The sequence below is a fragment of the Balaenoptera borealis genome (assembly GCF_965194805.1).
Source record: "Balaenoptera borealis genome assembly, chromosome: 3".
NCBI classification, from domain to species: domain Eukaryota; kingdom Metazoa; phylum Chordata; class Mammalia; order Artiodactyla; family Balaenopteridae; genus Balaenoptera; species Balaenoptera borealis.
In genome coordinates this window covers 185260826-185288389 of record NC_138866.1, presented here as the reverse complement: position 1 = coordinate 185288389, position 27564 = coordinate 185260826, and positions in this window count along the sequence as shown.

Below are 27564 nucleotides of genomic sequence, written 5' to 3'. Positions count from 1 at the left end.
AACCCTAACCCTAGGCTACCCTTGACTGCTTCTGCCTCCAATAGATTTCCTAAGCACCAGTGTTTTAAGGAACAGCTTAAAAAGAGAATCCTAATGTGATATTTTTATGATGGGTGTGTTCCTTATCTTATCCTAGTGTCTAAACTCTTCTCCATGGCTACACGCCCAAATAATATTCCTTTACGTGCTAAGGGGTATCTAGAGAGTGGGATAGGTTTAATAACTACCCTAACCCTAACACGTACCCTAACCCTAACCCCTAACCTAACCCTAACACGTACCCTAATCCTAACCCGTACCCTAAACCGAGCCCTAACCCTAACACTAACCCTAACCCTAACCTATACCCTACGCCGTACCCGCATCCCTCCCCGAACCCGTACCCTAAGCCGTACCCTAAGCCTAACCCTAAGCCTAACCCTAACCCTAGGCTACCCTTGACTGCTTCTGCCTCCAATAGATATAAGCACTAGTGTTTTAAGGAACAGCTTAAAAAGAGTATCCTAATGTGATTTCTTTATAATGGGTGTGTTCCTTATCTTATCCTAGTGTCTAAACTCTTCTCCATGGCTGGACCCCCAAATAATATTCACTTACGTGCTAAGGGGTATCTAGAGAGTGGGATAGGTTTAATAACTACCCTAACCCTAACGCGTACCCTAACCCTAACACCTACCCTAACCCTAACACGTACCCTAATCCTAACCCGTACCCTAAACCGAGCCCTAACCCTAACACTAACCCTAACCCTAACCCATACCCTACGCCGTACCCGAACCCCTCCCCGAACCCGTACCCTAAGCCGTACCCTAAGCCTAACCCTAAGCCTAACCCTAACCCTAGGCTACCCTTGACTGCTTCTTCCTCCAATAGATTTCCTAAGCACTAGTGTTTTAAGGAACAGCTTAAAAAGAGAATCCTAAAGTGATTTCTTTATAATGGGTGTGTTCCTTATCTTATCCTAGTGTCTAAACTCTTCTCCATGGCTGGACCCCCAAATAATATTCCTTTACGTGCTAAGGGGTATCTAGAGAGTGGGATAGGTTTAATAACTACCCTAACCCTAACGCGTACCCTAACCCTAACACCTACCCTAACCCTAACACGTACCCTAATCCTAACCCGTACCCTAAACCGAGCCCTAACCCTAACACTAACCCTAACCCTAACCCATACCCTACGCCGTACCCGCACCCCTCCCCGAACCCATACCCTAAGCAGTACCCTAAGCCTAACCCTACGCCTAACCCTAACCCTAGGCTACCCTTGACTGCTTCTGCCTCCAATAGATTTCCTAAGCACCAGTGTTTTAAGGAACAGCTTAAAAAGAGAATCCTAATGTGATATTTTTATGATGGGTGTGTTCCTTATCTTATCCTAGTGTCTAAACTCTTCTCCATGGCTAGACGCCCAAATAATATTCCTTTACGTGCTAAGGGGTATCTAGAGAGTGGAATTGGTTTAATAACTACCCTAACCCTAACGCGTACCCTAACCCTAACCCCTACCCTAACCCTAACACGTACCCTAATCCTAACCCGTACCCTAAACCGAGTCCTAACCCTAACACTAACCCTAACCCTAACCCTAACCCATACCCTACGCCGTACCCGCACCCCTTCCCGAACCCGTACCCTAAGCCGTACCCTAAGCCTAACCCTAAGCCTAACCCTAACCCTAGGCTACCCTTGACTGCTTCTGCCTCCAATAGATTTCCTGAGCACTAGTGTTTTAAGGAACAGCTTAAAAAGAGAATCCTAATGTGATTTCTTTATAATGGGTGTGTTCCTTATCTTATCGTATTGTCTAAACTCTTCTCCATGGCTGGACCCCCAAATAATATTCACTTACGTGCTAAGGGGTATCTAGAGAGTGGGATAGGTTTAATAACTACCCTAACCCTAACGCGTACCCTAACCCTAACCCCTAACCTAACCCTAACGCGTACCCTAACCGTAATCCCTACCCTAAACCTAACACGTACCCTAATCCGAACCCGTACCCTAAACCGAGCCCTAACCCTAACACTAACCCTAACCCTAACCCATACCCTACGCCGTACCCGAACCCCTCCCCGAACCCGTACCCTAAACCGTACCCTAACCCTAACCCTAAGCCTAACCCTAACCCTAGGCTACCCTTGACTGCTTCTGCCTCCAATAGATTTCCTAAGCACTAGTGCTTTAAGGAACAGCTTAAAAAGAGAATCCTAATGTGATTTCTTTATAATGGGTGTGTTCCTTATCTTATCCTAGTGTCTAAACTCTTCTCCATGGCTGGACCCCCAAATAATATTCCCTTACGTGCTAAGGGGTATCTAGAGAGTGGGATAGGTTTAATAACTACCCTAACCCTAACGCGTACCCTAACCCTAACCCCTACCCTAACCCTAACACGTACCCTAATCCTAACCCGTACCCTAAACCGAGCCCTAACCCTAACACTAACCCTAACCCTAACCCTAACCCATACCCTACGCCATACCCGCACCCCTCCCCGAACCCGTACCCTAAGCCGTACCCTAACCCTAACCCTAAGCCTAACCCTACCCCTAGGCTACCCTTGACTGCTTCTGCCTCCAATAGATTTCCTAAGCATTAGTGTTTTAAGGAACAGCTTAAAAAGAGAATCCTAATGTGATTTCTTTATAATGGGTGTGTTCCTTATCTTATCCTAGTGTCTAAACTCTTCTCCATGGCTGGACCCCCATATAATATTCCTTTACGTGCTAAGGGGTATCTAGAGAGTGGGATAGGTTTAATAACTACCCTAACCCTAACGCGTACCCGAACCCTAACCCCTAACCTAACCCTAACACGTACCCTAATCCTAACCCGTACCCTAAACCGAGTCCTAACCCTAACACTAACCCTAACCCTAACCCTAACCTATACCCTACGCCGTACCCGCATCCCTCCCCGAACCCGTACCCTAAGCCGTACCCTAAGCCTAACCCTAAGCCTAACCCTAACCCTAGGCTACCCTTGACTGCTTCTGCCTCCAATAGATATAAGCATTAGTGTTTTAAGGAACAGCTTAAAAAGAGTATCCTAATGTGATTTCTTTATAATGGGTGTGTTCCTTATCTTATCCTAGTGTCTAAACTCTTCTCCATGGCTGGACCCCCAAATAATATTCACTTACGTGCTAAGGGGTATCTAGAGAGTGGGATAGGTTTAATAACTACCCTAACCCTAACGCGTGCCCTAACCCTAACCCCTACCCTAACCCTAACACGTACCCTAATCCTAACCCGTACCCTAAACCGAGCCCTAACCCTAACACTAACCCTAACCCTAACCCTAACCCCTCCCCAAACCCGTACCCTAAGCCGTACCCTAAGCCTAACCCTAAGCCTCACCCTAACACTAGGCTACCCTTGACTGCTTCTGCCTCCAATAGATTTCCTAAGCAGTAGTGTTTTAAGGAACAGCTTAAAAAGAGAATCCTAATGTGATTTCTTTATAATGGGTGTGTTCCTTATCTTATCCTAGTGTCTAAACTCTTCTCCATGGTTGGACCCCCAAATAATATTCCTTTACGTGCTAAGGGGTATCTAGAGAGTGGGATAGGTTTAATAACTACCCTAACCCTAACGCGTACCCTAACCTTTACCCCTACTTTAACCCTAACACGTACCCTAATCCTAACCTGTACCCTAACCCGAGCCCTAACCCTAACACTAACCCTAACCCTAACCCTAACCCATACCCTACGCCGTACCCGCACCCCTCCCCGAACCCGTATCCTAAGCCGTACCCTAAGCCTAACCCTAAGCCTAACCCTAACCCTAGGCTACCCTTGACTGCTTCTGCCTCCAATAGATTTCCTAAGTACTAGTGTTTTAAGGAACAGCTTAAAAAGAGAATCCTAATGTGATTTCTTTATAATGCGTGTGTTCCTTATCTTATCCTAGTGTCTAGACTCTTCTCCATGCCTGGACCCCTAATAATATTCCTTTACGTGCTAAGGGGTATCTAGAGAGTGCGATAGGTTTAATAACTACCCTAACCCTAACGCGTACCCTAACCGTAACCCCTACCCTAACCCTAACACGTACACTAATCCGAACCCGTACCCTAAACCGAGCCCTAACCCTAACACTAACCCTAACCCTAACCCTAACCCATACCCTACGCCGTACCCGAACCCGTACCCTAAACCGTACCCTAAGCCTAACCCTAAGCCTAACCCTAACCCTAGGCTACCCTTGACTGCTTCTGCCTCCAATAGATTTCCTAAGCAGTAGTGTTTTAAGGAACAGCTTAAAAAGAGAATCCTAATGTGATTTCTTTATAATGGGTGTGTTCCTTATCTTATCCTAGTGTCTAAACTCTTCTCCATGGCTGGACCCCCAAATAATATTCCCTTACGTGCTAAGGGGTATCTAGAGAGTGGGATAGGTTTAATAACTACCCTAACCCTAACGCGTTCCCGAACCCTAACCCCTACCCTAACCCTAACACGTACCCTAATCCTAACCCGTACCCTAAACCGAGCCCTAACCCTAACACTAACCCTAACCCTAACCCTAACCCATACCCTACGCCATCCCCGCACCCCTCCCCGAACCCGTACCCTAAGCCGTACCCTAACCCTATCCCTAAGCCTAACCCTACCCCTAGGCTACCCTTGACTGCTTCTGCCTCCAATAGATTTCCTAAGCACTAGTGTTTTAAGGAACAGCTTAAAAAGAGAATCCTAATGTGATTTCTTTATAATGGGTGTGTTCCTTATCTTATCCTAGTGTCTAAACTCTTCTCCATGGCTGGACCCCCATATAATATTCCTTTACGTGCTAAGGGGTATCTAGAGAGTGGGATAGGTTTAATAACTACCCTAACCCTAACACGTACCCTAACCCTAACCCCTAACCTAACCCTAACACGTACCCTAATCCTAACCCGTACCCTAAACCGAGCCCTAACCCTAACAGTAACCCTAACCCTAACCTATACCCTACGCCGTACCCGCATCCCTCCCCGAACCCGTACCCTAAGCCGTACCCTAAGCCTAACCCTAAGCCTAACCCTAACCCTAGGCTACCCTTGACTGCTTCTGCCTCCAATAGATATAAGCACTAGTGTTTTAAGGAACAGCTTAAAAAGAGTATCCTAATGTGATTTCTTTATAATGGGTGTGTTCCTTATCTTATCCTAGTGTCTAAACTCTTCTCCATGGCTGGACCCCCAAATAATATTCACTTACGTGCTAAGGGGTATCTAGAGAGCGGGATAGGTTTAATAACTACCCTAACCCTAACGCGTACCCTAACCCTAACCCCTACCCTAACCCTAACACGTACCCTAATCCTAACCCGTACCCTAAACCGAGCCCTAACCCTAACACTAACCCTAACCCTAACCCTAACCCATACCCTACGCCGTACCCGAACCCCTCCCCGAACCCGTACCCTAAGCCGTACCCTAAGCCTAACCCTAAGCCTAACCCTAACCCTAGGCTACCCTTGTCTGCTTCTTCCTCCAATAGATTTCCTAAGCACTAGTGTTTTAAGGAACAGCTTAAAAAGAGAATCCTAAAGTGATTTCTTTATAATGGGTGTGTTCCTTATCTTATCCTAGTGTCTAAACTCTTCTCCATGGCTGGACCCCCAAATAATATTCCTTTACGTGCTAAGGGGTATCTAGAGAGTGGGATAGGTTTAATAACTACCCTAACCCTAACGCGTACCCTAACCCTAACACCTACCCTAACCCTAACACGTACCCTAATCCTAACCCGTACCCTAAACCGAGCCCTAACCCTAACACTAACCCTAACCCTAACCCATACCCTACGCCGTACCCGCACCCCTCCCCGAACCCATACCCTAAGCAGTTCCCTAAGCCTAACCCTACGCCTAACCCTAACCCTAGGCTACCCTTGACTGCTTCTGCCTCCAATAGATTTCCTAAGCACCAGTGTTTTAAGGAACAGCTTAAAAAGAGAATCCTAATGTGATATTTTTATGATGGGTGTGTTCCTTATCTTATCCTAGTGTCTAAACTCTTCTCCATGGCTACACGCCCAAATAATATTCCTTTACGTGCTAAGGGGTATCTAGAGAGTGGGATAGGTTTAATAACTACCCTAACCCTAACACGTACCCTAACCCTAACCCCTAACCTAACCCTAACACGTACCCTAATCCTAACCCGTACCCTAAACCGAGCCCTAACCCTAACAGTAACCCTAACCCTAACCTATACCCTACGCCGTACCCGCATCCCTCCCCGAACCCGTACCCTAAGCCGTACCCTAAGCCTAACCCTAAGCCTAACCCTAACCCTAGGCTACCCTTGACTGCTTCTGCCTCCAATAGATATAAGCACTAGTGTTTTAAGGAACAGCTTAAAAAGAGTATCCTAATGTGATTTCTTTATAATGGGTGTGTTCCTTATCTTATCCTAGTGTCTAAACTCTTCTCCATGGCTGGACCCCCAAATAATATTCACTTACGTGCTAAGGGGTATCTAGAGAGTGGGATAGGTTTAATAACTACCCTAACCCTAACGCGTACCCTAACCCTAACACCTACCCTAACCCTAACACGTACCCTAATCCTAACCCGTACCCTAAACCGAGCCCTAACCCTAACACTAACCCTAACCCTAACCCATACCCTACGCCGTACCCGAACCCCTCCCCGAACCCGTACCCTAAGCCGTACCCTAAGCCTAACCCTAAGCCTAACCCTAACCCTAGGCTACCCTTGACTGCTTCTTCCTCCAATAGATTTCCTAAGCACTAGTGTTTTAAGGAACAGCTTAAAAAGAGAATCCTAAAGTGATTTCTTTATAATGGGTGTGTTCCTTATCTTATCCTAGTGTCTAAACTCTTCTCCATGGCTGGACCCCCAAATAATATTCCTTTACGTGCTAAGGGGTATCTAGAGAGTGGGATAGGTTTAATAACTACCCTAACCCTAACGCGTACCCTAACCCTAACACCTACCCTAACCCTAACACGTACCCTAATCCTAACCCGTACCCTAAACCGAGCCCTAACCCTAACACTAACCCTAACCCTAACCCATACCCTACGCCGTACCCGCACCCCTCCCCGAACCCATACCCTAAGCAGTACCCTAAGCCTAACCCTACGCCTAACCCTAACCCTAGGCTACCCTTGACTGCTTCTGCCTCCAATAGATTTCCTAAGCACCAGTGTTTTAAGGAACAGCTTAAAAAGAGAATCCTAATGTGATATTTTTATGATGGGTGTGTTCCTTATCTTATCCTAGTGTCTAAACTCTTCTCCATGGCTAGACGCCCAAATAATATTCCTTTACGTGCTAAGGGGTATCTAGAGAGTGGAATTGGTTTAATAACTACCCTAACCCTAACGCGTACCCTAACCCTAACCCCTACCCTAACCCTAACACGTACCCTAATCCTAACCCGTACCCTAAACCGAGTCCTAACCCTAACACTAACCCTAACCCTAACCCTAACCCATACCCTACGCCGTACCCGCACCCCTTCCCGAACCCGTACCCTAAGCCGTACCCTAAGCCTAACCCTAAGCCTAACCCTAACCCTAGGCTACCCTTGACTGCTTCTGCCTCCAATAGATTTCCTGAGCACTAGTGTTTTAAGGAACAGCTTAAAAAGAGAATCCTAATGTGATTTCTTTATAATGGGTGTGTTCCTTATCTTATCGTATTGTCTAAACTCTTCTCCATGGCTGGACCCCCAAATAATATTCACTTACGTGCTAAGGGGTATCTAGAGAGTGGGATAGGTTTAATAACTACCCTAACCCTAACGCGTACCCTAACCCTAACCCCTAACCTAACCCTAACGCGTACCCTAACCGTAATCCCTACCCTAAACCTAACACGTACCCTAATCCGAACCCGTACCCTAAACCGAGCCCTAACCCTAACACTAACCCTAACCCTAACCCATACCCTACGCCGTACCCGAACCCCTCCCCGAACCCGTACCCTAAACCGTACCCTAACCCTAACCCTAAGCCTAACCCTATCCCTAGGCTACCCTTGACTGCTTCTGCCTCCAATAGATTTCCTAAGCACTAGTGCTTTAAGGAACAGCTTAAAAAGAGAATCCTAATGTGATTTCTTTATAATGGGTGTGTTCCTTATCTTATCCTAGTGTCTAAACTCTTCTCCATGGCTGGACCCCCAAATAATATTCCCTTACGTGCTAAGGGGTATCTAGAGAGTGGGATAGGTTTAATAACTACCCTAACCCTAACGCGTACCCTAACCCTAACCCCTACCCTAACCCTAACACGTACCCTAATCCTAACCCGTACCCTAAACCGAGCCCTAACCCTAACACTAACCCTAACCCTAACCCTAACCCATACCCTACGCCATACCCGCACCCCTCCCCGAACCCGTACCCTAAGCCGTACCCTAACCCTAACCCTAAGCCTAACCCTACCCCTAGGCTACCCTTGACTGCTTCTGCCTCCAATAGATTTCCTAAGCATTAGTGTTTTAAGGAACAGCTTAAAAAGAGAATCCTAATGTGATTTCTTTATAATGGGTGTGTTCCTTATCTTATCCTAGTGTCTAAACTCTTCTCCATGGCTGGACCCCCATATAATATTCCTTTACGTGCTAAGGGGTATCTAGAGAGTGGGATAGGTTTAATAACTACCCTAACCCTAACGCGTACCCGAACCCTAACCCCTAACCTAACCCTAACACGTACCCTAATCCTAACCCGTACCCTAAACCGAGTCCTAACCCTAACACTAACCCTAACCCTAACCCTAACCTATACCCTACGCCGTACCCGCATCCCTCCCCGAACCCGTACCCTAAGCCGTACCCTAAGCCTAACCCTAAGCCTAACCCTAACCCTAGGCTACCCTTGACTGCTTCTGCCTCCAATAGATATAAGCATTAGTGTTTTAAGGAACAGCTTAAAAAGAGTATCCTAATGTGATTTCTTTATAATGGGTGTGTTCCTTATCTTATCCTAGTGTCTAAACTCTTCTCCATGGCTGGACCCCCAAATAATATTCACTTACGTGCTAAGGGGTATCTAGAGAGTGGGATAGGTTTAATAACTACCCTAACCCTAACGCGTGCCCTAACCCTAACCCCTACCCTAACCCTAACACGTACCCTAATCCTAACCCGTACCCTAAACCGAGCCCTAACCCTAACACTAACCCTAACCCTAACCCTAACCCCTCCCCAAACCCGTACCCTAAGCCGTACCCTAAGCCTAACCCTAAGCCTCACCCTAACACTAGGCTACCCTTGACTGCTTCTGCCTCCAATAGATTTCCTAAGCAGTAGTGTTTTAAGGAACAGCTTAAAAAGAGAATCCTAATGTGATTTCTTTATAATGGGTGTGTTCCTTATCTTATCCTAGTGTCTAAACTCTTCTCCATGGTTGGACCCCCAAATAATATTCCTTTACGTGCTAAGGGGTATCTAGAGAGTGGGATAGGTTTAATAACTACCCTAACCCTAACGCGTACCCTAACCTTTACCCCTACTTTAACCCTAACACGTACCCTAATCCTAACCTGTACCCTAACCCGAGCCCTAACCCTAACACTAACCCTAACCCTAACCCTAACCCATACCCTACGCCGTACCCGCACCCCTCCCCGAACCCGTATCCTAAGCCGTACCCTAAGCCTAACCCTAAGCCTAACCCTAACCCTAGGCTACCCTTGACTGCTTCTGCCTCCAATAGATTTCCTAAGTACTAGTGTTTTAAGGAACAGCTTAAAAAGAGAATCCTAATGTGATTTCTTTATAATGCGTGTGTTCCTTATCTTATCCTAGTGTCTAGACTCTTCTCCATGCCTGGACCCCTAATAATATTCCTTTACGTGCTAAGGGGTATCTAGAGAGTGCGATAGGTTTAATAACTACCCTAACCCTAACGCGTACCCTAACCGTAACCCCTACCCTAACCCTAACACGTACACTAATCCGAACCCGTACCCTAAACCGAGCCCTAACCCTAACACTAACCCTAACCCTAACCCTAACCCATACCCTACGCCGTACCCGAACCCGTACCCTAAACCGTACCCTAAGCCTAACCCTAAGCCTAACCCTAACCCTAGGCTACCCTTGACTGCTTCTGCCTCCAATAGATTTCCTAAGCAGTAGTGTTTTAAGGAACAGCTTAAAAAGAGAATCCTAATGTGATTTCTTTATAATGGGTGTGTTCCTTATCTTATCCTAGTGTCTAAACTCTTCTCCATGGCTGGACCCCCAAATAATATTCCCTTACGTGCTAAGGGGTATCTAGAGAGTGGGATAGGTTTAATAACTACCCTAACCCTAACGCGTTCCCGAACCCTAACCCCTACCCTAACACTAACACGTACCCTAATCCTAACCCGTACCCTAAACCGAGCCCTAACCCTAACACTAACCCTAACCCTAACCCTAACCCATACCCTACGCCATCCCCGCACCCCTCCCCGAACCCGTACCCTAAGCCGTACCCTAACCCTATCCCTAAGCCTAACCCTACCCCTAGGCTACCCTTGACTGCTTCTGCCTCCAATAGATTTCCTAAGCACTAGTGTTTTAAGGAACAGCTTAAAAAGAGAATCCTAATGTGATTTCTTTATAATGGGTGTGTTCCTTATCTTATCCTAGTGTCTAAACTCTTCTCCATGGCTGGACCCCCATATAATATTCCTTTACGTGCTAAGGGGTATCTAGAGAGTGGGATAGGTTTAATAACTACCCTAACCCTAACACGTACCCTAACCCTAACCCCTAACCTAACCCTAACACGTACCCTAATCCTAACCCGTACCCTAAACCGAGCCCTAACCCTAACAGTAACCCTAACCCTAACCTATACCCTACGCCGTACCCGCATCCCTCCCCGAACCCGTACCCTAAGCCGTACCCTAAGCCTAACCCTAAGCCTAACCCTAACCCTAGGCTACCCTTGACTGCTTCTGCCTCCAATAGATATAAGCACTAGTGTTTTAAGGAACAGCTTAAAAAGAGTATCCTAATGTGATTTCTTTATAATGGGTGTGTTCCTTATCTTATCCTAGTGTCTAAACTCTTCTCCATGGCTGGACCCCCAAATAATATTCACTTACGTGCTAAGGGGTATCTAGAGAGCGGGATAGGTTTAATAACTACCCTAACCCTAACGCGTACCCTAACCCTAACCCCTACCCTAACCCTAACACGTACCCTAATCCTAACCCGTACCCTAAACCGAGCCCTAACCCTAACACTAACCCTAACCCTAACCCTAACCCATACCCTACGCCGTACCCGAACCCCTCCCCGAACCCGTACCCTAAGCCGTACCCTAAGCCTAACCCTAAGCCTAACCCTAACCCTAGGCTACCCTTGTCTGCTTCTTCCTCCAATAGATTTCCTAAGCACTAGTGTTTTAAGGAACAGCTTAAAAAGAGAATCCTAAAGTGATTTCTTTATAATGGGTGTGTTCCTTATCTTATCCTAGTGTCTAAACTCTTCTCCATGGCTGGACCCCCAAATAATATTCCTTTACGTGCTAAGGGGTATCTAGAGAGTGGGATAGGTTTAATAACTACCCTAACCCTAACGCGTACCCTAACCCTAACACCTACCCTAACCCTAACACGTACCCTAATCCTAACCCGTACCCTAAACCGAGCCCTAACCCTAACACTAACCCTAACCCTAACCCATACCCTACGCCGTACCCGCACCCCTCCCCGAACCCATACCCTAAGCAGTTCCCTAAGCCTAACCCTACGCCTAACCCTAACCCTAGGCTACCCTTGACTGCTTCTGCCTCCAATAGATTTCCTAAGCACCAGTGTTTTAAGGAACAGCTTAAAAAGAGAATCCTAATGTGATATTTTTATGATGGGTGTGTTCCTTATCTTATCCTAGTGTCTAAACTCTTCTCCATGGCTAGACGCCCAAATAATATTCCTTTACGTGCTAAGGGGTATCTAGAGAGTGGGATAGGTTTAATAACTACCCTAACCCTAACACGTACCCTAACCCTAACCCCTAACCTAACCCTAACACGTACCCTAATCCTAACCCGTACCCTAAACCGAGCCCTAACCCTAACAGTAACCCTAACCCTAACCTATACCCTACGCCGTACCCGCATCCCTCCCCGAACCCGTACCCTAAGCCGTACCCTAAGCCTAACCCTAAGCCTAACCCTAACCCTAGGCTACCCTTGACTGCTTCTGCCTCCAATAGATATAAGCACTAGTGTTTTAAGGAACAGCTTAAAAGAGTATCCTAATGTGATTTCTTTATAATGGGTGTGTTCCTTATCTTATCCTAGTGTCTAAACTCTTCTCCATGGCTGGACCCCCAAATAATATTCACTTACGTGCTAAGGGGTATCTAGAGAGTGGGATAGGTTTAATAACTACCCTAACCCTAACGCGTACCCTAACCCTAACCCCTACCCTAACCCTAACACGTACCCTAATCCTAACCCGTACCCTAAACCGAGCCCTAACCCTAACACTAACCCTAACCCTAACCCATACCCTACGCCGTACCCGAACCCCTCCCCGAACCCGTACCCTAAGCCGTACCCTAAGCCTAACCCTAAGCCTAACCCTAACCCTAGGCTACCCTTGACTGCTTCTTCCTCCAATAGATTTCCTAAGCACTAGTGTTTTAAGGAACAGCTTAAAAAGAGAATCCTAAAGTGATTTCTTTATAATGGGTGTGTTCCTTATCTTATCCTAGTGTCTAAACTCTTCTCCATGGCTGGACCCCCAAATAATATTCCTTTACGTGCTAAGGGGTATCTAGAGAGTGGGATAGGTTTAATAACTACCCTAACCCTAACGCGTACCCTAACCCTAACACCTACCCTAACCCTAACACGTACCCTAATCCTAACCCGTACCCTAAACCGAGCCCTAACCCTAACACTAACCCTAACCCTAACCCATACCCTACGCCGTACCCGCACCCCTCCCCGAACCCATACCCTAAGCAGTACCCTAAGCCTAACCCTACGCCTAACCCTAACCCTAGGCTACCCTTGACTGCTTCTGCCTCCAATAGATTTCCTGAGCACTAGTGTTTTAAGGAACAGCTTAAAAAGAGAATCCTAATGTGATATTTTTATGATGGGTGTGTTCCTTATCTTATCCTAGTGTCTAAACTCTTCTCCATGGCTAGACGCCCAAATAATATTCCTTTACGTGCTAAGGGGTATCTAGAGAGTGGAATTGGTTTAATAACTACCCTAACCCTAACGCGTACCCTAACCCTAACCCCTACCCTAACCCTAACACGTACCCTAATCCTAACCCGTACCCTAAACCGAGCCCTAACCCTAACACTAACCCTAACCCTAACCCTAACCCATACCCTACGCCGTACCCGCACCCCTTCCCGAACCCGTACCCTAAGCCGTACCCTAAGCCTAACCCTAAGCCTAACCCTAACCCTAGGCTACCCTTGACTGCTTCTGCCTCCAATAGATTTCCTGAGCACTAGTGTTTTAAGGAACAGCTTAAAAAGAGAATCCTAATGTGATTTCTTTATAATGGGTGTGTTCCTTATCTTATCGTATTGTCTAAACTCTTCTCCATGGCTGGACCCCCAAATAATATTCACTTACGTGCTAAGGGGTATCTAGAGAGTGGGATAGGTTTGGGATAGGTTTAATAACTACCCTAACCCTAACGCGTACCCTAACCCTAACCCCTAACCTAACCCTAACGCGTACCCTAACCGTAATCCCTACCCTAAACCTAACACGTACCCTAATCCGAACCCGTACCCTAAACCGAGCCCTAACCCTAACACTAACCCTAACCCTAACCCATACCCTACGCCGTACCCGAACCCCTCCCCGAACCCGTACCCTAAACCGTACCCTAACCCTAACCCTAAGCCTAACCCTAACCCTAGGCTACCCTTGACTGCTTCTGCCTCCAATAGATTTCCTAAGCACTAGTGCTTTAAGGAACAGCTTAAAAAGAGAATCCTAATGTGATTTCTTTATAATGGGTGTGTTCCTTATCTTATCCTAGTGTCTAAACTCTTCTCCATGGCTGGACCCCCAAATAATATTCCCTTACGTGCTAAGGGGTATCTAGAGAGTGGGATAGGTTTAATAACTACCCTAACCCTAACGCGTACCCTAACCCTAACCCCTACCCTAACCCTAACACGTACCCTAATCCTAACCCGTACCCTAAACCGAGCCCTAACCCTAACACTAACCCTAACCCTAACCCTAACCCATACCCTACGCCATACCCGCACCCCTCCCCGAACCCGTACCCTAAGCCGTACCCTAACCCTAACCCTAAGCCTAACCCTACCCCTAGGCTACCCTTGACTGCTTCTGCCTCCAATAGATTTCCTAAGCATTAGTGTTTTAAGGAACAGCTTAAAAAGAGAATCCTAATGTGATTTCTTTATAATGGGTGTGTTCCTTATCTTATCCTAGTGTCTAAACTCTTCTCCATGGCTGGACCCCCATATAATATTCCTTTACGTGCTAAGGGGTATCTAGAGAGTGGGATAGGTTTAATAACTACCCTAACCCTAACGCGTACCCTAACCCTAACCCCTAACCTAACCCTAACACGTACCCTAATCCTAACCCGTACCCTAAACCGAGTCCTAACCCTAACACTAACCCTAACCCTAACCCTAACCTATACCCTACGCCGTACCCGCATCCCTCCCCGAACCCGTACCCTAAGTCGTACCCTAAGCCTAACCCTAAGCCTAACCCTAACCCTAGGCTACCCTTGACTGCTTCTGCCTCCAATAGATATAAGCATTAGTGTTTTAAGGAACAGCTTAAAAAGAGTATCCTAATGTGATTTCTTTATAATGGGTGTGTTCCTTATCTTATCCTAGTGTCTAAACTCTTCTCCATGGCTGGACCCCCAAATAATATTCACTTACGTGCTAAGGGGTATCTAGAGAGTGGGATAGGTTTAATAACTACCCTAACCCTAACGCGTGCCCTAACCCTAACCCCTACCCTAACCCTAACACGTACCCTAATCCTAACTCGTACCCTAAACCGAGCCCTAACCCTAACACTAACCCTAACCCTAACCCTAACCCCTCCCCAAACCCGTACCCTAAGCCGTACCCTAAGCCTAACCCTAAGCCTCACCCTAACACTAGGCTACCCTTGACTTCTTCTGCCTCCAATAGATTTCCTAAGCAGTAGTGTTTTAAGGAACAGCTTAAAAAGAGAATCCTAATGTGATTTCTTTATAATGGGTGTGTTCCTTATCTTATCCTAGTGTCTAAACTCTTCTCCATGGTTGGACCCCCAAATAATATTCCTTTACGTGCTAAGGGGTATCTAGAGAGTGGGATAGGTTTAATAACTACCCTAACCCTAACGCGTACCCTAACCCTAACCCTCACTTTAACCCTAACACGTACCCTAATCCTAACCTGTACCCTAACCCGAGCCCTAACCCTAACACTAACCCTAACCCTAACCCTAACCCATACCCTACGCCGTACCCGCACCCCTCCCCGAACCCGTATCCTAAGCCGTACCCTAAGCCTAACCCTAAGCCTAACCCTAACCCTAGGCTACCCTTGACTGCTTCTGCCTCCAATAGATTTCCTAAGTACTAGTGTTTTAAGGAACAGCTTAAAAAGAGAATCCTAATGTGATTTCTTTATAATGGGTGTGTTCCTTATCTTATCCTAGTGTCTAGACTCTTCTCCATGCCTGGACCCCTAATAATATTCCTTTACGTGCTAAGGGGTATCTAGAGAGTGCGATAGGTTTAATAACTACCCTAACCCTAACGCGTACCCTAACCGTAACCCCTACCCTAACCCTAACACGTACACTAATCCGAACCCGTACCCTAAACCGAGCCCTAACCCTAACACTAACCCTAACCCTAACCCTAACCCATACCCTACGCCGTACCCGAACCCGTACCCTAAACCGTACCCTAAGCCTAACCCTAAGCCTAACCCTAACCCTAGGCTACCCTTGACTGCTTCTGCCTCCAATAGATTTCCTAAGCAGTAGTGTTTTAAGGAACAGCTTAAAAAGAGAATCCTAATGTGATTTCTTTATAATGGGTGTGTTCCTTATCTTATCCTAGTGTCTAAACTCTTCTCCATGGCTGGACCCCCAAATAATATTCCCTTACGTGCTAAGGGGTATCTAGGGAGTGGGATAGGTTTAATAACTACCCTAACCCTAACGCGTTCCCGAACCCTAACCCCTACCCTAACCCTAACACGTACCCTAATCCTAACCCGTACCCTAAACCGAGCCCTAACCCTAACACTAACCCTAACCCTAACCCTAACCCATACCCTACGCCATCCCCGCACCCCTCCCCGAACCCGTACCCTAAGCCGTACCCTAACCCTATCCCTAAGCCTAACCCTACCCCTAGGCTACCCTTGACTGCTTCTGCCTCCAATAGATTTCCTAAGCACTAGTGTTTTAAGGAACAGCTTAAAAAGAGAATCCTAATGTGATTTCTTTATAATGGGTGTGTTCCTTATCTTATCCTAGTGTCTAAACTCTTCTCCATGGCTGGACCCCCATATAATATTCCTTTACGTGCTAAGGGGTATCTAGAGAGTGGGATAGGTTTAATAACTACCCTAACCCTAACACGTACCCTAACCCTAACCCCTAACCTAACCCTAACACGTACCCTAATCCTAACCCGTACCCTAAACCGAGCCCTAACCCTAAGAGTAACCCTAACCCTAACCTATACCCTACGCCGTACCCGCATCCCTCCCCGAACCCGTACCCTAAGCCGTACCCTAAGCCTAACCCTAAGCCTAACCCTAACCCTAGGCTACCCTTGACTGCTTCTGCCTCCAATAGATATAAGCACTAGTGTTTTAAGGAACAGCTTAAAAAGAGTATCCTAATGTGATTTCTTTATAATGGGGGTGTTCCTTATCTTATCCTAGTGTCTAAACTCTTCTCCATGGCTGGACCCCCAAATAATATTCACTTACGTGCTAAGGGGTATCTAGAGAGTGGGATAGGTTTAATAACTACCCTAACCCTAACGCGTACCCTAACCCTAACCCCTACCCTAACCCTAACACGTACCCTAATCCTAACCCGTACCCTAAACCGAGCCCTAACCCTAACACTAACCCTAACCCTAACCCTAACCCCTCCCCAAACCCGTACCCTAAGCCGTACCCTAAGCCTAACCCTAAGCCTCACCCTAACACTAGGCTACCCTTGACTGCTTCTGCCTCCAATAGATTTCCTAAGCAGTAGTGTTTTAAGGAACAGCTTAAAAAGAGAATCCTAATGTGATTTCTTTATAATGGGTGTGTTCCTTATCTTATCCTAGTGTCTAAACTCTTCTCCATGGTTGGACCCCCAAATAATATTCCTTTACGTGCTAAGGGGTATCTAGAGAGTGGGATAGGTTTAATAACTACCCTAACCCTAACGCGTACCCTAACCCTAACCCCTACTTTAACCCTAACACGTACCCTAATCCTAACCTGTACCCTAACCCGAGCCCTAACCCTAACACTAACCCTAACCCTAACCCTAACCCATACCCTACGCCGTACCCGCACCCCTCCCCGAACCCGTATCCTAAGCCGTACCCTAAGCCTAACCCTAAGCCTAACCCTAACCCTAGGCTACCCTTGACTGCTTCTGCCTCCAATAGATTTCCTAAGTACTAGTGTTTTAAGGAACAGCTTAAAAAGAGAATCCTAATGTGATTTCTTTATAATGGGTGTGTTCCTTATCTTATCCTAGTGTCTAGACTCTTCTCCATGCCTGGACCCCTAATAATATTCCTTTACGTGCTAAGGGGTATCTAGAGAGTGCGATAGGTTTAATAACTACCCTAACCCTAACGCGTACCCTAACCGTAACCCCTACCCTAACCCTAACACGTACACTAATCCGAACCCGTACCCTAAACCGAGCCCTAACCCTAACACTAACCCTAACCCTAACCCTAACCCATACCCTACGCCGTACCCGAACCCGTACCCTAAACCGTACCCTAAGCCTAACCCTAAGCCTAACCCTAACCCTAGGCTACCCTTGACTGCTTCTGCCTCCAATAGATTTCCTAAGCAGTAGTGTTTTAAGGAACAGCTTAAAAAGAGAATCCTAATGTGATTTCTTTATAATGGGTGTGTTCCTTATCTTATCCTAGTGTCTAAACTCTTCTCCATGGCTGGACCCCCAAATAATATTCCCTTACGTGATAAGGGGTATCTAGAGAGTGGGATAGGTTTAATAACTACCCTAACCCTAATGCGTACCCTAACCCTAACCCCTACCCTAACCCTAACACGTACCCTAATCCTAACCCGTACCCTAAACCGAGCCCTAACCCTAACACTAACCCTAACCCTAACCCTAACCCATAACCTACGCCGTACCCACACCCCTCCCCGAACCCGTACCCTAAGCCGTACCCTAACCCTAACCCTAATCCTAACCCTAACCCTAGGCTACCCTTGATTGCTTCTGCCTCCAATAGATTTCCTAAGCACTATTGTTTTAAGGAACAGCTTAAAAAGAGAATCCTAATGTGATTTCTTTATAATGGGTGTGTTCCTTATCTTATCCTAGTGTCTAAACTCTTCTCCATGGCTGGACCCCCAAATAATATTCCTTTACGTGCTAAGGGGTATCTAGAGAGTGGGATAGGTTTAATAACTACCCTAACCCTAACGCGTACCCGAACCCTAACCCCTAACCTAACCCTAACACGTACCCTAATCCTAACTCGTACCCTAAACCGAGCCCTAACCCTAACACTAACCCTAACCCTAACCCTAACCTATACCCTACGCCGTACCCGCACCCCTCCCCGAACCCGTACCCTAAGCCGTACCCTAAGCCTAACCCTAAGCCTAACCCTAACCCTAGGCTACCCTTGACTGCTTCTGCCTCCAATAGATTTCCTAAGCACTAGTGTTTTAAGGAACAGCTTAAAAAGAGAATCCTAATGTGATTTCTTTATAATGGGTGTGTTCCTTATCTTATCCTAGTGTCGAAACTCTTCTCCATGGCTGGATCCCCAAATAATATTCACTTGCGTGCTAAGGGGTATCTAGAGAGTGGGATAGGTTTAATAACTACCCTAACCCTAACGCGTACCCTAACCCTAACCCCTAACCTAACCCTAACACGTACCCTAATCCTAACCCGTACCCTAAACCGAGCCCTAACCCTAACACTAACCCTAACCCTAACCCTAACCCATACCCTACGCCGTACCCGCACCCCTCCCCGAACCCGTACCCTAACCCGTACCCTAAGCCTAACCCTAAGCCTAACCCTAACCCTAGGCTACCCTTGACTGCTTCTGCCTCCAATAGATTTCCTAAGCACTAGTGTTTTAAGGAACAGCTTAAAAAGAGAATCCTAATGTGATTTCTTTATAATGGGTGTGTTCCTTATCTTATCCTAGTGTCTAAACTCTTCTCCATGGCTGAACCCCCAAATAATATTCCTTTACGTGCTAAGGGGTATCTAGAGAGTGGAATAGGTTTAATAACTACCCTAACCCTAACGCGTACCCTAACCCTAACCCCTACCCTAACATTAACACGTACCCTAATCCTAACCCATAACCTAAACCGAGCCCTAACCCTAACACTAACCCTAACCCTAACCCATACCCTACGCCGTACCCGAACCCCTCCCCGAACCCGTACCCTAAGCCGTACCCTAAGCCGTACCCTAAGCCTAACCCTTACCCTAGTCTACCCTTGATTGCTTCTGCCTCCAATAGATTTCCTAAGCAGTAGTGTTTTAAGGAACAGCTTAAAAAGAGAATCCTAATGTGATTTCTTTATAATGGGTGTGTTCCTTATTTATCCTAGTGTCTAAACTCTTCTCCATGGCTGGACCCCCAAATAATATTCCCTTACGTGCTAAGGGGTATCTAGAGAGTGGAATAGGTTTAATAACTACCCTAAACCTAACGCGTACCCTAACCCTAACCCCTACCCTAACCCTAACACGTACCCTAATCCTAACCCGTACCCTAAACCGAGCCCTAACCCTAACACTAACCCTAACCCTAACCCTAACCTATACACTACGCCGTACCCGCACCCCTCCCCGAACCCGTACCCTAAGCCGTACCCTAAGCCTAACACTAAGCCTAACCCTAACCCTAGGCTACCCTTGACTGTTTCTGCCTCCAATAGATCTAAGCACTAGTGTTTTAAGGAACAGCTTAAAAAGAGTATCCTAATGTGATTTCTTTATAATGGGTGTGTTCCTAATCTTATCCTAGTGTCTAAACTCTTCTCCATGGCTGGACCCCCAAATAATATTCACTTACGTGCTAAGGGGTATCTAGAGAGTGGGATAGGTTTAATAACTACCCTAACCCTAACGCGTACCCTAACCCTAACCCCTACCCTAACCCTAACACGTACCCTAATCCTAACCCATACCCTAAACCGAGCCCTAACCCTAACACTAACCCTAACCCTAACCCTAACCCATACCCTACGCCGTACCCGAACCCCTCCCCAAACCCGTACCCTAAGCCGTACCCTAACCCTAACCCTAAGCCTAACCCTAACCCTAGGCTACCCTTGACTGCTTCTGCCTCCAATAGATTTCCTAAGTACTAGTGTTTTAAGGAACAGCTTAAAAAGAGAATCCTAATGTGATTTCTTTATAATGGGTGTGTTCCTTATCTTATCCTAGTGTCTAGACTCTTCTCCATGCCTGGACCCCCAATAATATTCCTTTACGTGCTAAGGGGTATCTAGAGAGTGCGATAGGTTTAATAACTACCCTAACCCTAACGCGTACCCTAACCGTAACCCCTACCCTAACCCTAACACGTACCCTAATCCGAACCCGTACCCTAAACCGAGCCCTAACCCTAACACTAACCCTAACCCTAACCCTAACCCATACCCTACGCCGTACCCGAACCCCTCCCCGAACCCGTACCCTAAACCGTACCCTAAGCCTAACCCTAAGCCTAACCCTAACCCTAGGCTACCCTTGACTGCTTCTGCCTCCAACTGATTTCCTAAGCAGTAGTGTTTTAAGGAACAGCTTAAAAAGAGAATCCTAATGTGATTTCTTTATAATGGGTGTGTTCCTTATCTTATCCTAGTGTCTAAACTCTTCTCCATGGCTGGACTCCCAAATAATATTCCCTTACGTGATAAGGGGTATCTAGAGAGTGGGATAGGTTTAATAACTACCCTAACCCTAACGCGTACCCTAACCCTAACCCTAACCCCTACCCTAACCCTAACACGTACCCTAATCCTAACCCGTACCCTAAACCGAGCCCTAACCCTAACACTAACCCTAACCCTAACCCTAACCCATACCCTACGCCGTACCCACACCCCTCCCCGAACCCGTACCCTAAGCCGTACCCTAACCCTAACCCTAAGCCTAACCCTAACCCTAGGCTACCCTTGATTGCTTCTGCCTCCAATAGATTTCCTAAGCACTATTGTTTTAAGGAACAGCTTAAAAAGAGAATCCTAATGTGATTTCTTTATAATGGGTGTGTTCCTTATCTTATCCTAGTGTCTAAACTCTTCTCCATGGCTGGACCCCCAAATAATATTCCTTTACGTGCTAAGGGGAATCTAGAGAGTGGGATAGGTTTAATAACTACCCTAACCCTAACGCGTACCCGAACCCTAACCCCTAACCTAACCCTAACACGTACCCTAATCCTAACTCGTACCCTAAACCGAGCCCTAACCCTAACACTAACCCTAACCCTAACCCTAACCTATACCCTACGCCGTACCCGCACCCCTCCCCGAACCCGTACCCTAAGCCGTACCCTAAGCCTAACCCTAAGCCTAACCCTAACCCTAGGCTACCCTTGACTGCTTCTGCCTCCAATAGATTTCCTAAGCACTAGTGCTTTAAGGAACAGCTTAAAAAGAGAATCCTAATGTGATTTCTTTATAATGGGTGTGTTCCTTATCTTATCCTAGTGTCTAAACTCTTCTCCATGGCTGGACCCCCAAATAATATTCCTTTACGTGCTAAGGGGTATCTAGAGAGTGCGATAGGTTTAATAACTACCCTAACCCTAACGCGTACCCTAACCGTAACCCCTACCCTAACCCTAACACGTACCCTAATCCGAACCCGTACCCTAAACCGAGCCCTAACCCTAACCCTAACCCATACCCTACGACGTACCCGCACCCCTCCCCGAACCCGTACCCTAACCCGTACCCTAAGCCTAACACTAAGCCTAACCCTAACCCTAGGCTACCCTTGTCTGCTTCTGCCTCCAATAGATTTCCTAAGCAGTAGTGTTTTAAGGAACAGCTTAAAAAGAGAATCCTAATGTGATTTCTTTATAATGGGTGTGTTCCTTATCTTATCCTAGTGTCTAAACTCTTCTCTATGGCTGAACCCCCAAATAATATTCCTTTACGTGCTAAGGGGTATCTAGAGAGTGGGATAGGTTTAATAACTACCCTAACCCTAACGCGTACCCTAACCCTAACCCCTAACCTAATCCTAACGCGTACCGTAACCGTAACCACTACCCTAACCCTAACATGTACCCTAATCCGAACCCGTACCCTAAACCGAGCCCTAACCCTAACACTAACCCTAACCCTAACCCTAACCCATACCCTACGCCGTACCCGAACCCCTCCCCGAACCCGTACCCTAAACCGTACCCTAACCCTAACCCTAAGCCTAACCCTAACCCTAGGCTACCCTTGACTGCTTCTGCCTCCAATAGATTTCCTAAGCACTAGTGCTTTAAGGAACAGCTTAAAAAGAGAATCCTAATGTGATTTCTTTATAATGGGTGTGTTCCTTATCTTATCCTAGTGTCTAAACTCTTCTCCATGGCTGGACCCCCAAATAATATTCCTTTACGTGCTAAGGGGTATCTAGAGAGTGGGATAGGTTTAATAACTACCCTAACCCTAACGCGTACCCGAACCCTAACCCCTAACCTAACCCTAACACGTACCCTAATCCTAACTCGTACCCTAAACCGAGCCCTAACCCTAACACTAACCCTAACCCTAACCCTAACCTATACCCTACGCCGTACCCGCACCCCTCCCCGAACCCGTACCCTAAGCCGTACCCTAAGCCTAACCCTAAGCCTAACCCTAACCCTAGGCTACCCTTGACTGCTTCTGCCTCCAATAGATTTCCTAAGCACTAGTGTTTTAAGGAACAGCTTAAAAAGAGAATCCTAATGTGATTTCTTTATAATGGGTGTGTTCCTTATCTTATCCTAGTGTTGAAACTCTTCTCCATGGCTGGACCCCCAAATAATATTCACTTACGTGCTAAGGGGTATCTAGAGAGTGGGATAGGTTTAATAACTACCCTAACCCTAACGCGTACCCTAACCCTAACCCCTAACCTAACCCTAACACGTACCCTAATCCTAACCCGTACCCTAAACCGAGCCCTAACCCTAACACTAACCCTAACCCTAACCCTAACCCATACCCTACGCCGTACCCGCACCCCTCCCCGAACCCGTACCCTAACCCGTACCCTAAGCCTAACCCTAAGCCTAACCCTAACCCTAGGCTACCCTTGACTGCTTCTGCCTCCAATAGATTTCCTAAGCACTAGTGTTTTAAGGAACAGCTTAAAAAGAGAATCCTAATGTGATTTCTTTATAATGGGTGTGTTCCTTATCTTATCCTAGTGTCTAAACTCTTCTCCATGGCTGAACCCCCAAATAATATTCCTTTACGTGCTAAGGGGTATCTAGAGAGTGGAATAGGTTTAATAACTACCCTAACCCTAACGCGTACCCTAACCCTAACCCCTACCCTAACATTAACACGTACCCTAATCCTAACCCATAACCTAAACCGAGCCCTAACCCTAACACTAACCCTAACCCTAACCCATACCCTACGCCGTACCCGAACCCCTCCCCGAACCCGTACCCTAAGCCGTACCCTAAGCCGTACCCTAAGCCTAACCCTTACCCTAGTCTACCCTTGACTGCTTCTGCCTCCAATAGATTTCCTAAGCAGTAGTGTTTTAAGGAACAGCTTAAAAAGAGAATCCTAATGTGATTTCTTTATAATGGGTGTGTTCCTTATTTATCCTAGTGTCTAAACTCTTCTCCATGGCTGGACCCCCAAATAATATTCCCTTACGTGCTAAGGGGTATCTAGAGAGTGGAATAGGTTTAATAACTACCCTAAACCTAACGCGTACCCTAACCCTAACCCCTACCCTAACCCTAACACGTACCCTAATCCTAACCCGTACCCTAAACCGAGCCCTAACCCTAACACTAACCCTAACCCTAACCCTAACCTATACACTACGCCGTACCCGCACCCCTCCCCGAACCCGTACCCTAAGCCGTACCCTAAGCCTAACACTAAGCCTAACCCTAACCCTAGGCTACCCTTGACTGTTTCTGCCTCCAATAGATCTAAGCACTAGTGTTTTAAGGAACAGCTTAAAAAGAGTATCCTAATGTGATTTCTTTATAATGGGTGTGTTCCTAATCTTATCCTAGTGTCTAAACTCTTCTCCATGGCTGGACCCCCAAATAATATTCACTTACGTGCTAAGGGGTATCTAGAGAGTGGGATAGGTTTAATAACTACCCTAACCCTAACGCGTACCCTAACCCTAACCCCTACCCTAACCCTAACACGTACCCTAATCCTAACCCATACCCTAAACCGAGCCCTAACCCTAACACTAACCCTAACCCTAACCCTAACCCATACCCTACGCCGTACCCGAACCCCTCCCCAAACCCGTACCCTAAGCCGTACCCTAACCCTAAACCTAAGCCTAACCCTAACCCTAGGCTACCCTTGACTGCTTCTGCCTCCAATAGATTTCCTAAGTACTAGTGTTTTAAGGAACAGCTTAAAAAGAGAATCCTAATGTGATTTCTTTATAATGGGTGTGTTCCTTATCTTATCCTAGTGTCTAGACTCTTCTCCATGCCTGGACCCCCAATAATATTCCTTTACGTGCTAAGGGGTATCTAGAGAGTGCGATAGGTTTAATAACTACCCTAACCCTAACGCGTACCCTAACCGTAACCCCTACCCTAACCCTAACACGTACCCTAATCCGAACCCGTACCCTAAACCGAGCCCTAACCCTAACACTAACCCTAACCCTAACCCTAACCCATACCCTACGCCGAACCCGAACCCCTCCCCGAACCCGTACCCTAAACCGTACCCTAAGCCTAACCCTAAGCCTAACCCTAACCCTAGGCTACCCTTGACTGCTTCTGCCTCCAATAGATTTCCTAAGCAGTAGTGTTTTAAGGAACAGCTTAAAAAGAGAATCCTAATGTGATTTCTTTATAATGGGTGTGTTCCTTATCTTATCCTAGTGTCTAAACTCTTCTCCATGGCTGGACCCCCAAATAATATTCCCTTACGTGATAAGGGGTATCTAGAGAGTGGGATAGGTTTAATAACTACCCTAACCCTAACGCGTACCCTAACCCTAACCCTAACCCCTACCCTAACCCTAACACATACCCTAATCCTAACCCGTAACCTAAACCGAGCCCTAACCCTAACACTAACCCTAACCCTAACCCTAACCCATACCCTACGCCGTACCCACACCCCTCCCCGAACCCGTACCCTAAGCCGTACCCTAACCCTAACCCTAAGCCTAACCCTAACCCTAGGCTACCCTTGATTGCTTCTGCCTCCAATAGATTTCCTAAGCACTATTGTTTTAAGGAACAGCTTAAAAAGAGAATCCTAATGTGATTTCTTTATAATGGGTGTGTTCCTTATCTTATCCTAGTGTCTAAACTCTTCTCCATGGCTGGACCCCCAAATAATATTCCTTTACGTGCTAAGGGGTATCTAGAGAGTGGGATAGGTTTAATAACTACCCTAACCCTAACGCGTACCCGAACCCTAACCCCTAACCTAACCCTAACACGTACCCTAATCCTAACTCGTACCCTAAACCGAGCCCTAACCCTAACACTAACCCTAACCCTAACCCTAACCTATACCCTACGCCGTACCCGCACCCCTCCCCGAACCCGTACCCTAAGCCGTACCCTAAGCCTAACCCTAAGCCTAACCCTAACCCTAGGCTACCCTTGACTGCTTCTGCCTCCAATAGATTTCCTAAGCACTAGTGTTTTAAGGAACAGCTTAAAAAGAGAATCCTAATGTGATTTCTTTATAATGGGTGTGTTCCTTATCTTATCCTAGTGTCGAAACTCTTCTCCATGGCTGGACCCCCAAATAATATTCACTTACGTGCTAAGGGGTATCTAGAGAGTGGGATAGGTTTAATAACTACCCTAACCCTAACGCGTACCCTAACCCTAACCCCTAACCTAACCCTAACACGTACCCTAATCCTAACCCGTACCCTAAACCGAGCCCTAACCCTAACACTAACCCTAACCCTAACCCTAACCCATACCCTACGCCGTACCCGCACCCCTCCCCGAACCCGTACCCTAACCCGTACCCTAAGCCTAACCCTAAGCCTAACCCTAACCCTAGGCTACCCTTGACTGCTTCTGCCTCCAATAGATTTCCTAAGCACTAGTGTTTTAAGGAACAGCTTAAAAAGAGAATCCTAATGTGATTTCTTTATAATGGGTGTGTTCCTTATCTTATCCTAGTGTCTAAACTCTTCTCCATGGCTGAACCCCCAAATAATATTCCTTTACGTGCTAAGGGGTATCTAGAGAGTGGAATAGGTTTAATAACTACCCTAACCCTAACGCGTACCCTAACCCTAACCCCTACCCTAACATTCACACGTACCCTAATCCTAACCCATAACCTAAACCGAGCCCTAACCCTAACACTAACCCTAACCCTAACCCATACCCTACGCCGTACCCGAACCCCTCCCCGAACCCGTACCCTAAGCCGTACCCTAAGCCTAACCCTAAGCCTAACCCTTACCCTAGGCTACCCTTGACTGCTTCTGCCTCCAATAGATTTCCTAAGCAGTAGTGTTTTAAGGAACAGCTTAAAAAGAGAATCCTAATGTGATTTCTTTATAATGGGTGTGTTCCTTATTTATCCTAGTGTCTAAACTCTTCTCCATGGCTGGACCCCCAAATAATATTCCCTTACGTGCTAAGGGGTATCTAGAGAGTGGGATAGGTTTAATAACTACCCTAAACCTAACGCGTACCCTAACCCTAACCCCTACCCTAACCCTAACACGTACCCTAATCCTAACCCGTACCCTAAACCGAGCCCTAACCCTAACACTAACCCTAACCCTAACCCTAACCTATACACTACGCCGTACCCGCACCCCTCCCCGAACCCGTACCCTAAGCCGTACCCTAAGCCTAACACTAAGCCTAACCCTAACCCTAGGCTACCCTTGACTGTTTCTGCCTCCAATAGATCTAAGCACTAGTGTTTTAAGGAACAGCTTAAAAAGAGTATCCTAATGTGATTTCTTTATAATGGGTGTGTTCCTAATCTTATCCTAGTGTCTAAACTCTTCTCCATGGCTGGACCCCCAAATAATATTCACTTACGTGCTAAGGGGTATCTAGAGAGTGGGATAGGTTTAATAACTACCCTAACCCTAACGCGTACCCTAACCCTAACCCCTACCCTAACCCTAACACGTACCCTAATCCTAACCC